The sequence below is a fragment of the Cetorhinus maximus genome, chromosome 24 (genome assembly GCF_964194155.1).
Source record: "Cetorhinus maximus chromosome 24, sCetMax3.hap1.1, whole genome shotgun sequence".
In the NCBI taxonomy this organism is placed as follows: domain Eukaryota; kingdom Metazoa; phylum Chordata; class Chondrichthyes; order Lamniformes; family Cetorhinidae; genus Cetorhinus; species Cetorhinus maximus.
In genome coordinates this window covers 50919398-50933086 of record NC_135902.1, presented here as the reverse complement: position 1 = coordinate 50933086, position 13689 = coordinate 50919398, and the positions used below count along the sequence as shown (strand labels likewise).

At 40.3% G+C, this 13689-nt stretch overlaps 1 protein-coding gene across 5 annotated transcripts in view; it reads right to left on the bottom strand.

Moving 5' to 3' along the window:
* Positions 1–13689, bottom strand: part of cep112 (centrosomal protein 112) — a 432841-nt gene that overhangs the window by 413522 nt on the left and 5630 nt on the right. For 2 of the 5 annotated variants that reach the window (XM_078529025.1, XM_078529028.1), the window contains exons 1-2: positions 10293–10551; positions 8060–8178 (exon numbers count right to left, since the gene is read on the bottom strand). The exons of 1 other annotated variant lie outside the window; for it this stretch is intronic. The gene's annotated coding sequence lies outside the window, so the exon portion shown is untranslated. Of the gene's footprint in view, positions 1–6063; positions 6133–8059; positions 8179–10292; positions 10552–13689 lie in introns of those variants that run through there. 2 more of the 5 variants (XM_078529031.1, XM_078529026.1) reach the window with 2 other exon arrangements.

The window sequence follows — 13689 nt, the reverse complement described above, 5'->3', positions numbered from 1 at the left end:
CTAACAAAACCATGCTGACTATCCCTGATCAATTTGTGCCTAAGTGATAGTTTATCCTGTCTCTCAAGAATAATTTGCCCACCACCAAAGTCAGACTGAGCAGCCTATAATTTTCTGGCTTACCCCTCGCACCCTTTTTAAATAATGGTACAATGTTCGCAGACCTCCTATCTTCTGGGACCTCACCTGTATCTAGTGAGGATTGGAAAAATGATCCTCAGAACATCCACTATTTCCTCCCTGGCTTCCTTGAACAGCCTGGGATACAATCCATCTGGCCCTGGTGATTTATCCACCTTCAAGGGCACCAGTTCCTCCACTACTTCCTCTCACTATGCTTAGTGTATCTAATATTTCACACTCCTCCTCTTTAGCTAGAATGTCTGCATCAGCCCTCTCCTTAGTGAAGATAGAGACAAAATGCTCATTGAGAACCCTGCCCATATGTTCTGCATCAACCCACAAGTTACCATGTACATCTCTGATAGGCCCTACCTCTTCCTTAGTTTTTTCATATTCCCCTCTGCATCTCTTGTCCAAAACTTTAAATCTGTGTCTCCCACACTTTGTCTCCTAAACTGATGGAAACAGCTTCTCTTTGTCCACATTATCCAACCTGTCATAATCTTGTACATTTCTATCAGATCTCTTCTCAACCTCCTTTGCTTCAAGGACAACAACGCAGCTTCTCCAACCTAATCTTGTAGCTAAATTCCCTGGAACCATTCTGGTAAATCTCCTCTGCATCCTCTCAAGGACCCTCATATCCTTCCTAAAGTGGTGACCAGAATTGGGTGTAATACACTAGTTGCAGCCTAACCAGACCTTAATACATGTTCAGCATAGCTTCCCTGCTTTTTTACTCAATATCTCAATATAAGAAACCCCATGATTCCATGCACTTTACTAACCACACTCTCAATATATCCCGTCACCTTCAAAGATTTCTACACACGAACCCCAGATGCCTTTGTGGCATTAGGTCTATATTGCCTTTTCCAATCCCTTCTGCAAAAATGCATCAACTCTCACTTCTTGGTATTAAATTCCATATGCCATTTATCTGTCCATTCTGCTAATCTATGTCCTGTTGCAGTCGATTGATATCATCCTCACTGTTTGCCATATCTCCGAGTTTGGTAGCATCAGTAAATTTTGTTCTCTCATTGACCTTTGGGGATGCTGACTACATTCCTCCAGTGTGGGAAACAACCTTTTAGCACTGTTTTCTGTTCTTAGGCTGATTTTTTAAAATCCAAGCTGACACTGACCCTCCTATTTCATGACCTCAGTTTTGTTAACCAGCCTTTTATGTGGTACTTTGTCAAAGTTTTCTAAATTCCACATAGAAAACATCCATTGTATTCTCTTCATCAACCTTCTCTGTTAATTCATCAAAATATTCAATTAGATTAATCAAACACAATCTGTCTACAAATTATTACTCTTCATAATGAACTCAAACTTCTCCAATTGCCTGTTGATATTTTTCCCAAAACTTACCCACTACTGACATTAAGCTGATCGGCCTGTAGTTACCAGGAGCGCCCTTACACCCTTTCTTGAATAAGGGTGCCAGATTTGTCACTTTCCAATCCTCAGGCATCTTTCCCGTATCCAAGAAAGATTGGAAAATTATGACAAGACCTTCCACTATCTCCACCAGCACTGCCTGTTGCAATCTGGGATGCAAACCATTCAGTCCAGGCGACTTATCAACCCTTCCGCAGAGCCAGCCTTTCTAGTTCCTCCTGCCTATCAATTTTCATCCCACTCATGACCTCTACCATCTCCGCTTCTATTGATATCTTGTCAGCATCCTCTTTCTTAGTAAACACTGATACAAAGTAATCAGCAAGTATTCCAGCCTTCCCCTGTTTCTCTAAGCATATATCACATCCTGTGTCCTTTATAGGGAACAACCTTCTCCACCTCAAGTCAGTCTTATGGAGGATCACAGCAGCTTGCAATTTGTCAGGGCTAAGAATATTATGCAGCATTTCATTTTTGTACAGTTTTGTGAATTCAACGATAATCCAATTGGCCTGTTGCACTTGTGCTGGTACTAGGTCCTCGGTTGCAGCTTTCTCCTCCATTCCAATTTTTCTGTCCTGTTTCTGTATCCTTTATAATTTTTCAAAGAACGTATCAAATGTCCTATTAGATGATAAAAGCAAAAAAAAAGTTCTGTTGAAGAGTCATTCGGACTCGAAACGTTAACTGTGCTCCTCTCCGTAGATGCTGCCAGACCTGTTGAGTTTTTCCAGGTATTTTTGTTTTTGTTTCCTATTAGATGATGTTTTATTCTCTGTCAAAATCATCACTTACAGTAAAGCAGTTTCAAACTTTTTTGGTTTGTTTTAACCTTAGATTCTCTTCTATTTTTTATTTATTCTCACATTTCCGATAATACTTGAGACAAACGTGGGAGGCAGTTACTTGGCAACTGCACTGTTTACAGCAAACAAATCACAACACTACTCGGACAGGAATTGCCCAACTATCCTTACTCAGGAAGTTTTATTGGCAAACAAACTGCGAGCATCAGCAAAGGTACCATCATACTAACAAATACAATTACGTGAATTTGGATAAAATGGTAGACGAGGTGCTTGTTGGTAAGCTGGCCAAGTGTATTGAAATATTCAAATCCTTGAACATTTCAAGATATACCTGGTATCATAACACCATTGGACCACGATTCTACCACAAGAGGGCATCGGCGAGTTATAGATATTACACTCTCCCTAATGCCAGGAATTGGTTCTGCACCATTTCAGTTTGCCCAGTAAAGTCCCGCCGTTTGCAACTTTCTCTTTTGCAAATTCGCTTATCCACGCAAAAGTCTTTGTACACCAGTTCACCTATTGCATGCCCAAATGTTCATGTATCCGTGGTTTTAAAAGCCATCTTTAGAAAGTGCCAAAAGAAAAACCATCTAAATAAAGTTAAAATAAGGAAGGTGTCCTACACGTGCGTCGTCTGCTGCTGTTTGCACGTGGGTGTTCCTTGCTGCTGCGATTTAATTTCTAATCACATCCACTCTCAAGTACTGCAAGTATGACAAACTTTACATTTTGCTTGTTTTATTGAACAATTTCTCCAGTAAATTTCTCTTTTAATTTATTAAAAACAGTTTTTCTCTGCCTTTGATCCTTTAGACGTGTAAAATTTTAGGATGGCTGGAACCTAATTGATTTCCATTGTAAAATATATTCGTCGTTCGCCGTTTGAGGTTTCACAGGAACATAACTCCCGTGAACGGTGCGACTTAACTGTTATCCTACTTGCAATTGTACAAAGAAATGGAGTACAGTAAAGCTGAAATGGGATACTGGGTACCTATACCACAGGAACAGCTACTTGCATTCATATAGCGCTTTTAAATGTAGAAAGACATCACAAGTACTTTACGGACACACAATTTAAAAAATGCCAAGCCACAGGCGGAGATATTCAAAGAAAGACTTTGCTTTATTTAACACCTTTCATCATCATTGGAAGACCCAAAGGTGCTACATGGCCAAAGAAGTACTTCTGCTGCTGTAATGCAGGGAATGTGATAACGTCCAGGTAATCATTTTTTGTCATGTCGTGTGAGGGATAAAGATTGGCCTGGACACTGGGTATAACTCCCCTGATCTTCTTCATAATAGAGCAATGGGATATTTTCCCTGCAAACAAGATAGCAGACAATGCCTTGGTTACCATCTCATCTGAAAGACGGCACCTTCATCAATGCCAGTGCAGCACTCCCTCAGTACTGCACTGGAGTATCAACTTTGATTTTCATGCTGAAATCTTGTTACGGGACTTGAATCCACAGCTTCTGACTCAGAGGCAATTGTGCTACCAACTGAGCCATAGCAGATACAGTAGGAAGAGTGACCACAACTTGGTCAAAGAGGTGGGTTTTAAGGAGGGTGCTAAAAGAAGGAAGACTACCTTTATGTGAGGTCTAGACAGCCAGGAAAGCGCTGAAATAATCAGTCTCAAGATGACAAAAATGGACTTCAGCAAGAGAGGTTGGGGCAGAGGTGAGTGCTGTCACAGAGTTGGAAGTAGACATTTCTTGTGATGACAAGGATAGGGGTTCAAACGTCCAGCTCAAGGTCAAATAAGACACGATAGTTTGATTCAGTCCAAGGTAGTAGACAGGGAGGGAATGAAATCTGTGGCAAGGGTATGAGGATGTGTTGGGCTGAAGGTAATTAGAAAGTTTCAGCTCATTCAAGACTAGATGTTAGATAAACAATATGATATCACAAAGGTAGTGAAATAAGGGTTGAGGGAGTTGGTGGTGAAACATGTTAAGAGTGCTGCAAACCAACTAAAAAGTGACAACATAACATCATGGTCTGACTCAAGAATACAGGAGGCCAATTCACATTTGTTATTTGGGTTTGACAAGAACTCAACTGAGATGTCGAGAAGCTTAAACTAAATAACCCCAGGGCATTTTTAACCTCCTTGAGATTTCAGCATTTTACTTCATATTTTGAATGTTGCCTACACTCTAAAAACATTCATATTTACCCATGAGAGCAAAGTTCTGCATGAACAGCTTTCCCTGGCCAGTAAAGTACAATTCACAACACAAGATACACAGCATAAATTGGCAATCACTTTTACCCATGATTACCCTACAAAAGTAATGGGATAGCTGTGAAGCACTTTGGTACATACGGTGGATGTGAAATGCAATACATAAATTGAAAAATTGCTCTTTCTTCCTAACTAGCTGCCAGTTTCCCTGAGCAGATGCCAGTCTCAGACTAGGAGTTCACCAAAACCAAAACTCAACATGTCCAGCTAACATCAAATCACTTGTATTTTTTAAATCAGTTATCTACATGCCTGAAAAGCACCTGTTCTATAACATATACGTAGATAAACCTCATGGGCCATTTAAATTCCACTTGCTTCCCTCCCCCCATTGCCAGTATAAATCAGCTCAAACAAAATAAAAAGGTTAAAAAAGTACTGGTTCCCAATTTTGGTCAACTTTTTCTCTGCCAAATAAATGGTGAGAGTTTCAGTCACAATACGCACAGTGGGGAGACGGTGTAAAGTATGGATGCAACAAAACAAATTGGAGTTAATGATCACAACCATACCATTGAAAAAAAGAATCAAAACATTTCTCATTGTGGAAAGTCAAAAAGACTCCTGTAATAGGGAATCCCTAACACTCATTCCCGAGGATAATGGGGACAAACCGTACAATTTTCAAGCAAATGTCGCTGAAATGTAATATACAAATAATGCTATTGATCAAGACAAAAACTGAAATTCTCTTTGTTTATCATCTTAAGTGTGCACAAGGGAAAAAATTACTTCCACATATAATGTTGGAGGAAAGAAACAAAATAACACAGATACCTATGAAAACCTGCTCAGGCTCCTATGTTGAATTAAGGAGACGGGCAGTTATTCAATTATATTTTCCAAATAGGTTATAGAAATCTACGCAAAATAGAAAAGTTTAAAATGATACAAAAGCAAAGTACTGCAGATGCTGGAAATCTAAATAAGAGAAAATGCTGTAAATACTCAGCAGATCTGGCAGCACCTATGGAGACAGAAAGTGTTAACGGTTCAGTCTGACAATTACTGCCAGACCTGCTGAGTATTTCTAGTATTTTAAGTTTAAAACGATATCAAAGCACAAAGCATCCAAAATACCTGATTCACCAACTAAAATTATATGACCAGATATTAGCTTCGTTTTAAACTCTGTATAACAGCTGTTCTTAAGACATCTGATAATCCATGCCATTCAGAACAAACATTGCATTGTTTTCCTGATTTTGAGAGAATCTATCATTAATGTTATCTACTGAGAATCATCAGACGGGTATTATACTTTTCCTCCAATTCTATCACAAACTTTAATCAGTATCAATACAGATAAAAATCAGTAGGCCAGAATTCTTGTTCAAGCAGACCAGAGCTTTATAGCGTTCAAAGTTCACACTGTGGATTTTCAGGAACTAAGAGTTAATACTAACACCTTCGGTGGGGTAAAGGACACAGGGAGAATCTTACATGGAGAACACTTACTTTCCAGCAACATTCCCTATCCCATCTTTTCACATCTTTTATAGATTGATGCCAACGTTTTGGAGCATCCTGCAAGTTAAAAACCATATAGGCAAGGAAGCAAATCAGTCATGAGTGCATTACACCAGATCCACTTACTGGATAAATATACTGAAATATATCCATCCCATCCATTTATGCAATGAGAACAAACAAATATTTAACATTGATTTAATATTTTTAGAAAACGCTGTGTTTAAATACCAACAGGCTTATACCACTAGATTAATAAGGGTGAAATGACTGCACAAGTTTTCTGCAGAAAATTTTTCAGAGATTTGTCAATGCAATTTTCATTCTGTATCACAAGGATAATTAGATGTTTTAAGAACAGCTGTTGTATGGAGTTTAAAACCAGCACTGAAACTTCACATGTCCACATACAAAGAGAACAAAATTTGATGACTATTGTCTCTTCTGACTGACATCTGACGGAAGCCAAAGTACAAAGTTTAATCTGATGTGCAAAAGATGATTTAGAAGAACAGCAGGCTATTTACAATAGGATAATTTAGGACTTCTGGCAAAAAAAAGATACTTGTTGCTAAAGAGTCAGAGTAAATACTTGTACAATTAACATTAGTATTTATAATGGGACTTCAAATATACAATTAATCAAAAATAATCCTCATCAGTAGCTGGTATTTAAATTTCTAACCCTTATGTCCTCAAGTAATGGAAAAAAAACATGAAAAGCAACAAAGTCACCTTCTTCAGCTGAGTATGAACATAACGATATAATGTCTGATGTAGTCGAAAGACACATTGTCCTCCTGGCCTGTCCAAATAATTGTAAATACAACTGGCATATCAATGCCAAATAATCAAGTGACTTTCTCAAAGGGACTCTAAAGGAAGAAGCCAATGAAGAAAAATAATCTAGTGGACATCTGAAGAAGCTGGGAAAACAAACAAAAACACAAGACTAGCAAAACCAAAGATCCCATTTTATGAAGCAGACACACTGACTGAGGATAAAGTTCTTGGCTAACATCCATGTCAACTCACTGTTTTGAAATTAAGGGTCACCTTTTAGGACAGAGATGAGGAGAAATTTTTTCTCTGAAATTTGAGACTTTGGAACTCCCTGCCTGAGAAGGTAATGGAGGCGGGGTCATTGAATATTCTTAAGGCGGAGGAAGATAGATTCTTGCTAGTCAAGAGAATCAAAAGCTATCGGGGTGGTTGGGAATGTGGAATTCGAAACACAAACAGATCAGCCTTGATCTTACTGAATGGCGGAGCAGGCTCGAGGGATCGAATGGCCTACTTCTGCTCTTATTTCGTATGTTCATATGTAGGTTCATTGCAACACTGCAGGGTTAACTTCCTCTTCAATTAAGCATTCCCTCTCTCCATCAGGAAGTGGCTTATCTATATTCTGCACACCCTTTATATTGCACAGTTGAGTTTGCTACTCATCTTCATGGGAAAGCTGTGTGTTCAATTAAACAACTACACATAACTCGGGATCAGTGAATTTTCATATTTCATGCATTGATTCAACAGCTTCATCTATTCTTGCGAAAGAGTATGATTTTTACATAATGCTGTAAAGCACAGCAACTTTAAGATGAATTGTGGCATCGCAAATTTTTGGTATATCTTCATTCTTCACAGAAACTCCCACACTTCTGAGTTTCCAATCTACTGGCCTGGGACAGCTGCACTTGAAGACCTCCAGAGAAGAGAATGGAGCTAAAAAAAACTGTAAAAGTAACATAGAAGTTGTCTGCTGCAACCACCGTGGGAACAGATACACTTCTGGTGATCTCGACAGAGATTCAAGTCTGAATTGTTAATATATCACAATGTCATTTATTAACCAGCAGTGGTGAATTTTCTGTCTTTGCTCCTTCTCATGCCAAAGTTAGTGCAAGTGAAAAATGAGATTGTTTGATACATAAACCAATCTAATCATAAAAAAAACGTAGAAACAGAAACATCACCTGGATACCTTTAGTTGGGCCAACTTTTCCGTTCAAACTTTCTCCCATAAAGTTTGGTCTATTTGGGTGATATGTTTCACTCTACCCATCACTAATTAGGGAACCTGGTCCAAGTCCACTGTTGAACCTAGGAGAAGACATTATAGGTTGAATTACACTACAACTCCTTCCTGCCATTCCCACAAAGTAATTTTTTTAAAACTGAGATTAATAGATTTTGTGATAGATAAAGGCATTAAAGATTATAGAGCAATAGCAGGTAAATGGAGTTGAGGTACAAATCAGCCATGATCTAACTGAATGGCAGAACAGGCGAGAGGAATCCACACCTAATAATATGTCACAACAAATACAACCAAGAACATTCTTGTGAAATCCTCAAACTCAAATGCAGCAACATCTCCAATTAACCTCTCAAATCGTCGACATTCTCTCATTGAAACTGGCCCAGCAATCCCCAACTCAACCAGAAAAGTTATGAACAAATAGCAGTTAGACTTGAGACTCATCATCTGCTAGACTCGAGACTGTTATCATCTTCATCATCTGGGGTGTTCCTGTGGGTAGATAGGTGACTGCAATCTACATTCAGAAGGTTCTGCTGCAAATAGGACAAGATACCACAGATAGTTAATTGCTGACTCAAAAATTTCCTCTCCTGTGATTTCTCTCTGCCTCTGTCATGCGCTTGTTTTCAAAAAAGGCCACGCCATTTATTTATTTTGTTGCACCAGGTGCAGCAATCCTGGGCGAGCTTCTCCCAGGACTTGGGGTCAAAAACTCCTAAGCGAAGCCTTCCATGTGTTCTTGTAGCACATCCTTTCACCACCATGAGAACATACCCATATTCAAGTTCTCCACAGAAGGTTCACTTGGGTAAGCGAGTGCCTGGCATTCGGGCTGCATGACCAGCCCAACTCAGTTGTGACAGTCTCAATATGGTAGGATGCTTGGCATACCAGCTTGGGTGAGCATCTGTGTCCACTATTTTGTCCTGCCATCTGATCTTCAGAAGCTTCCGAAGGTAGCTCAAGTGAAAATGGTTGAGCTTCTTGGTATGATGTTGGTACACCATCCAAGTCTCACACGTTTAGACCAGAGTGGGCAGGACTTTTACCCTATAGACTTACAGTTTGGTAGACAGACTTAATCCTCTTCAAACATCAGTCTGGGAATAAAGTCCGTGGTAGGCTATACTTGCTTTAGCAATTTTTACATGTGTCCTATCATCAATACAGGTAGCTGAACAGAGAGTACTGCAAAGGTAAATTAACATCCAAAGCTGACAAGTTCTGGTCATGGACTGAAACCTTGGCTCGAGATAGGGCTTTCCAGAAGGAGGCTGGTACATTACTTTCTTTTTCTTCGTGCTGATCATAATGCCAAAGTTGTCACTTGCATTGGAGAACAAGCCCATGTTACATTGCATGGCCACTAACTCCATTAGTGACTGGAAATGGGTCAGAAGTCTCACCATCATCTTAAGACACATGCAAGCATGTCACCATGGAACTGCCAAACCATTGTGAAGAATTTCTCAGGACAGCCAAATTTTTCCATCACCTTCCAAAGGCCCTCATGGTGACTGTGTCAAAAGCCTTGGTCAGGTCAACAAACGTGATGTAGGTCCATGTTCTGTTCTTGGCTTTTCTCCTGGTGCTGTCTAAATGCAAACACCATATCAGCCGTTCGTGAAATCGCACTGACTCTCTGGCAGCAGATCCTGGTCGAAATGTTGCACTAAGTGGTTCAGAAGGACTCTGGCAAAGATTTAGTCAGTGATAGAGAACAGTGAGATTCTTCTATGAATGTCACAAGATTGGAAAGTTCCTTTCCGCTTGTACAGGCGGACAATGGAGGTATGGGGACAATGATAGAGACCAAGTTACCATCCACGGGACAGGAAACAGTTTACCATCCACGAGACAAGAGATATAGTTATCATCCACTAGACAAGAGATTATCATCTATTAGACTGAAGAAAGTTATCATCCACTAGACCAGAGATAGTTATTATCCACTAAATGGGAGATAATAATCATCCACTACGTAGGAGTTAGTTATCATCCACTAGACCAGAGATTATCACCTACTAGACTGAAGACAGTTATCATCCATCAGACAGGAGTGAGTTATCATCCACCAAACCGGAGATATTTATCATCCACTCGTCCGTCATTAGAGGGACAACTAAAGGGAAAAAAAACTCTTTTGACATCCCTGGTAAAACAGGACACTGACCTGAAGCGACTGCCTGGCTTGCCCCCGCCTGCCCGTTGTCAAAAGGCCAAGCAAACAAAGTGCGCGGTCTCTTTAAAGCGCAACGGGTCACTGACACTGTCCTCTTTAAACCGAGCTCAGGGTGAGGTGGGGAAGTTGGGCCGCAGGCCTGCAGCCGCTACACAGGAGACAGTGACGGCGACCGTCCCGCTAACGGGCGCGAGAACGGCGCCAACGTTCAAACTCCCACGCGCCTGCCGATGTCGCCACCTCATGACGCACTTCCGCCAACTGCAGCTCGGCCGTCGCCATGGGGACGGGTGACTCTCTGCTGAAGGCTTTGGCAATCATTGTCATCCCCATCACTCAAACAACTAGGCAATGTCATGGCAATGTCTAACCTTCTGGCTACTGTCACACCAGGCAAGCTTCTTTTTTTGGAATATTATTGTTCTGCGTGAGGGCATTATACTAAAAAGGGAATCCTAGAGATGCTGAGCTGGTAAATCAACATCTGAGAGGATACACAAGTTATATAAATTATACACAGAATAACACACAAAGCTATACAATTTGCAATTTGCAGCACAGGAAAAGGCATTCATCTGTTGTCACCTTTTTGGTCTCAAACACATTTATCTTTTGTACATTTAACTTCCCAAAGAACTGTCATTTCACGCTTTTCGCTTTTGACCTACCTTATCACTTGAATTCGTGATCAAGAGCCATTCAATTTAAACAGACACTGGTCAAGGACTTTTATAATAATCATATTTTAATTAGATGACCAAGAATTGGTTGCTTGTTAAATACTATTTTTTGAAAAAAAACTTTCTTGTATCTTAAATTATGAGAAGAAGGCAGTAGACTGGATCAATAAAGCCCTCTTCAGGACATTCCTCAGTATTGCTTTTCTAGGTAAACAAGATGTTCAGTCTGGTAGCCTCAACACAACTGTGTCGTCTTGCATCAGGTGACTAAATTGGAATCACCTAGTTGTTCATCCCACCTCATCTGGTTACTGTCCTAGAATTCTAGTATTAACTCTTTTGATTTTTCCAGAATTTATCAGTGTATTTTAAAAGACCTTGAAGGTGACTTTTCCTACAAGATCCACAGTCATTTATCAGTTAGTATGCCAAACGATCCAATATGTTACTTCTTATCATTTAGATAGTAAGGAAGTCTTGGGGTAGAAGCAAAGAGGCACACCTAAGTTGGGTAAGAGAAAAGTTTGGCAGAGCATGCTACAAGGTTGTAAGATAAAAATAAGGGATTCAAACAATATAAAGAAATACATAACCTGGAACTGAGACAAACAGGCCAAAAAGACCAAAGCTGATTTCAAGTCTGTGCTAAGTTAGCAGATCATAGCCTGAGCAGCAATGGAGAAAGTTATGATGGCCTCAGTCAGGAGGGGAAGAAAAAATCAGCTATTGGTGTTCAGCAACATTCTGTAATATTGCCCAACTCTGCCCCTGCTTCAACTCATCTGCTACTGAAACCCACATCCATACCTTTGCTACCTCTAGACTTGACTATTTGAATGCTCCCCTAGCTGGCCTCACATAAATTTGAACTCATATAAACATACCTCTAGTTCTAGATTCTCCTACAAGAGGAAACATCCACCCTGTCAAGACCATTCAGCTCATCTAGAACTCTGCTGTCTGTATGCTAAGTTGCACCAAATCCAGTTCACCTATCACCCCTGTGCTTGCTGACATATGTATGCTCTCAGTTCAGTAGTGCCTCAAATTTAAAATTCTTGTCCTTGTTTTCAAATTTTCCATAGTCACACCCTACCCCATCTCTGTAATCTCCTCCAACCCTACAAACCTCTAAGACATCTGTGCTTATCCAATTCTGACCTCTTGTGCAACCTACTATGATCCTTGCCCAGACCCTGGGTCATGGGGGGAGATCCGGTTAGTGACCAGTAACGTTTTGTTTAAAGTAGATAAAGTTTGAGATTCAAGTGAATAAAGCCACAAGATTCCACAGGTTTTGAACAACAAAAATAAATTTTACTTTACAAGTCCGGAAGGATAAAACAATTTACAATATCTAAATTATACTCTAACATTCAGCGTATGTATGAGGGTATATATGAATTAACAAGTGAGCCATGGTCAGTTACACCACACTACACAATATAGATGACAGATGTGGCCAAAACAGATTCCGTGGATTTCTCAACAACCCATGCAGATGTTTGTCACATTGTGAGCCAGCCAATTTGACTGAAACTTCATCTTTCTCACGAGGATTTCCAATCTCCCCATTTGAAGATTTCACCTTAGAATTCTCTCCAAAGCTTGCTCTCACTCGGCCAGTTTCAACAACGACCAACCTGGCAGGGTTTCAATCTTGCCTTCCGAGATTCCTTTCCCCTGGATCTCTGAATACAGTCAAGCTTCACCTTCCAAGCACAATTCCAAACCTTCAGCTGTGACAAGCAGAACACCACTGCTCCAAAGGTGTACCTTTGCCCCAACGGCCCACAGCACAGATCACCAGCCTTCGGTTGCCTTTCGGATCTTCAGGGCTCCTTCCATGCCCACTTTGCTTAAAGTCTGCTCCCTGGAACACATTGACTTCAATGGCACTCCGTATCAGGTCATTGGGGGACCTGCCTCTTCACGTCATTTTCTCCTTTCCCATCTGTGTAGACTCACAGGGCTGGTCAGAACAGGAAGAACATAAAAAACCTCAAACTGAGCATGTGTGGCCATTTCCCAGCCAGTGCATGCACAGTAGGCCCAAGGTTTGTTGGGAATCAGAGTTCCCAAACTCTGAACTAAAGGTAAGTTTGAGTTTCATCACAAACTCCTATTTTAATTGCTCCGCCATTGGTGACCTTGCTTTTTGCTGCCTGGCTGTCAGCTCTGGAATTCCCTCTTTAAACTTCTCAGCCTCTCTACCTCCCTCTCCTCCTTTAAGACACCCCTTAAAAGCTACCTCTTTGTACAATCTTTTGACCAAATTTTTGTTCAATATGGCTTCTGTGAAAAGCCTTGGGTCATTTTAGTATATTAAACACATTATAAAAATGCAAAGTGTTGTTCGGCAACCCGATTTGGAAAGTAAACATGTGCAGCAAACAACTGGAGAGTCAAGGGAAGTACTTCAGTTGATATGACTGGATTGACACAAGACTCAATAATAACTTTCAAAAGGGAATTGGATAAATTCTTGAAATTAAAGATTTGCAGGGCTATAGGAAAACAAGCAGCAGGGTGGAATTAATTAGATAACTCTTTCAAAATCTTCAGCTGCTTCATCAATGACCTTCCATCATAAAAAGTGAGGATGTTCGCTGATGATTGCATGATGTTCAGCACACTCAGATACTGAAGAAGTCCATGTCCAAATACAGCAAGACTTGGACAATATCCAGGCTTGGGCTGACAAGTGG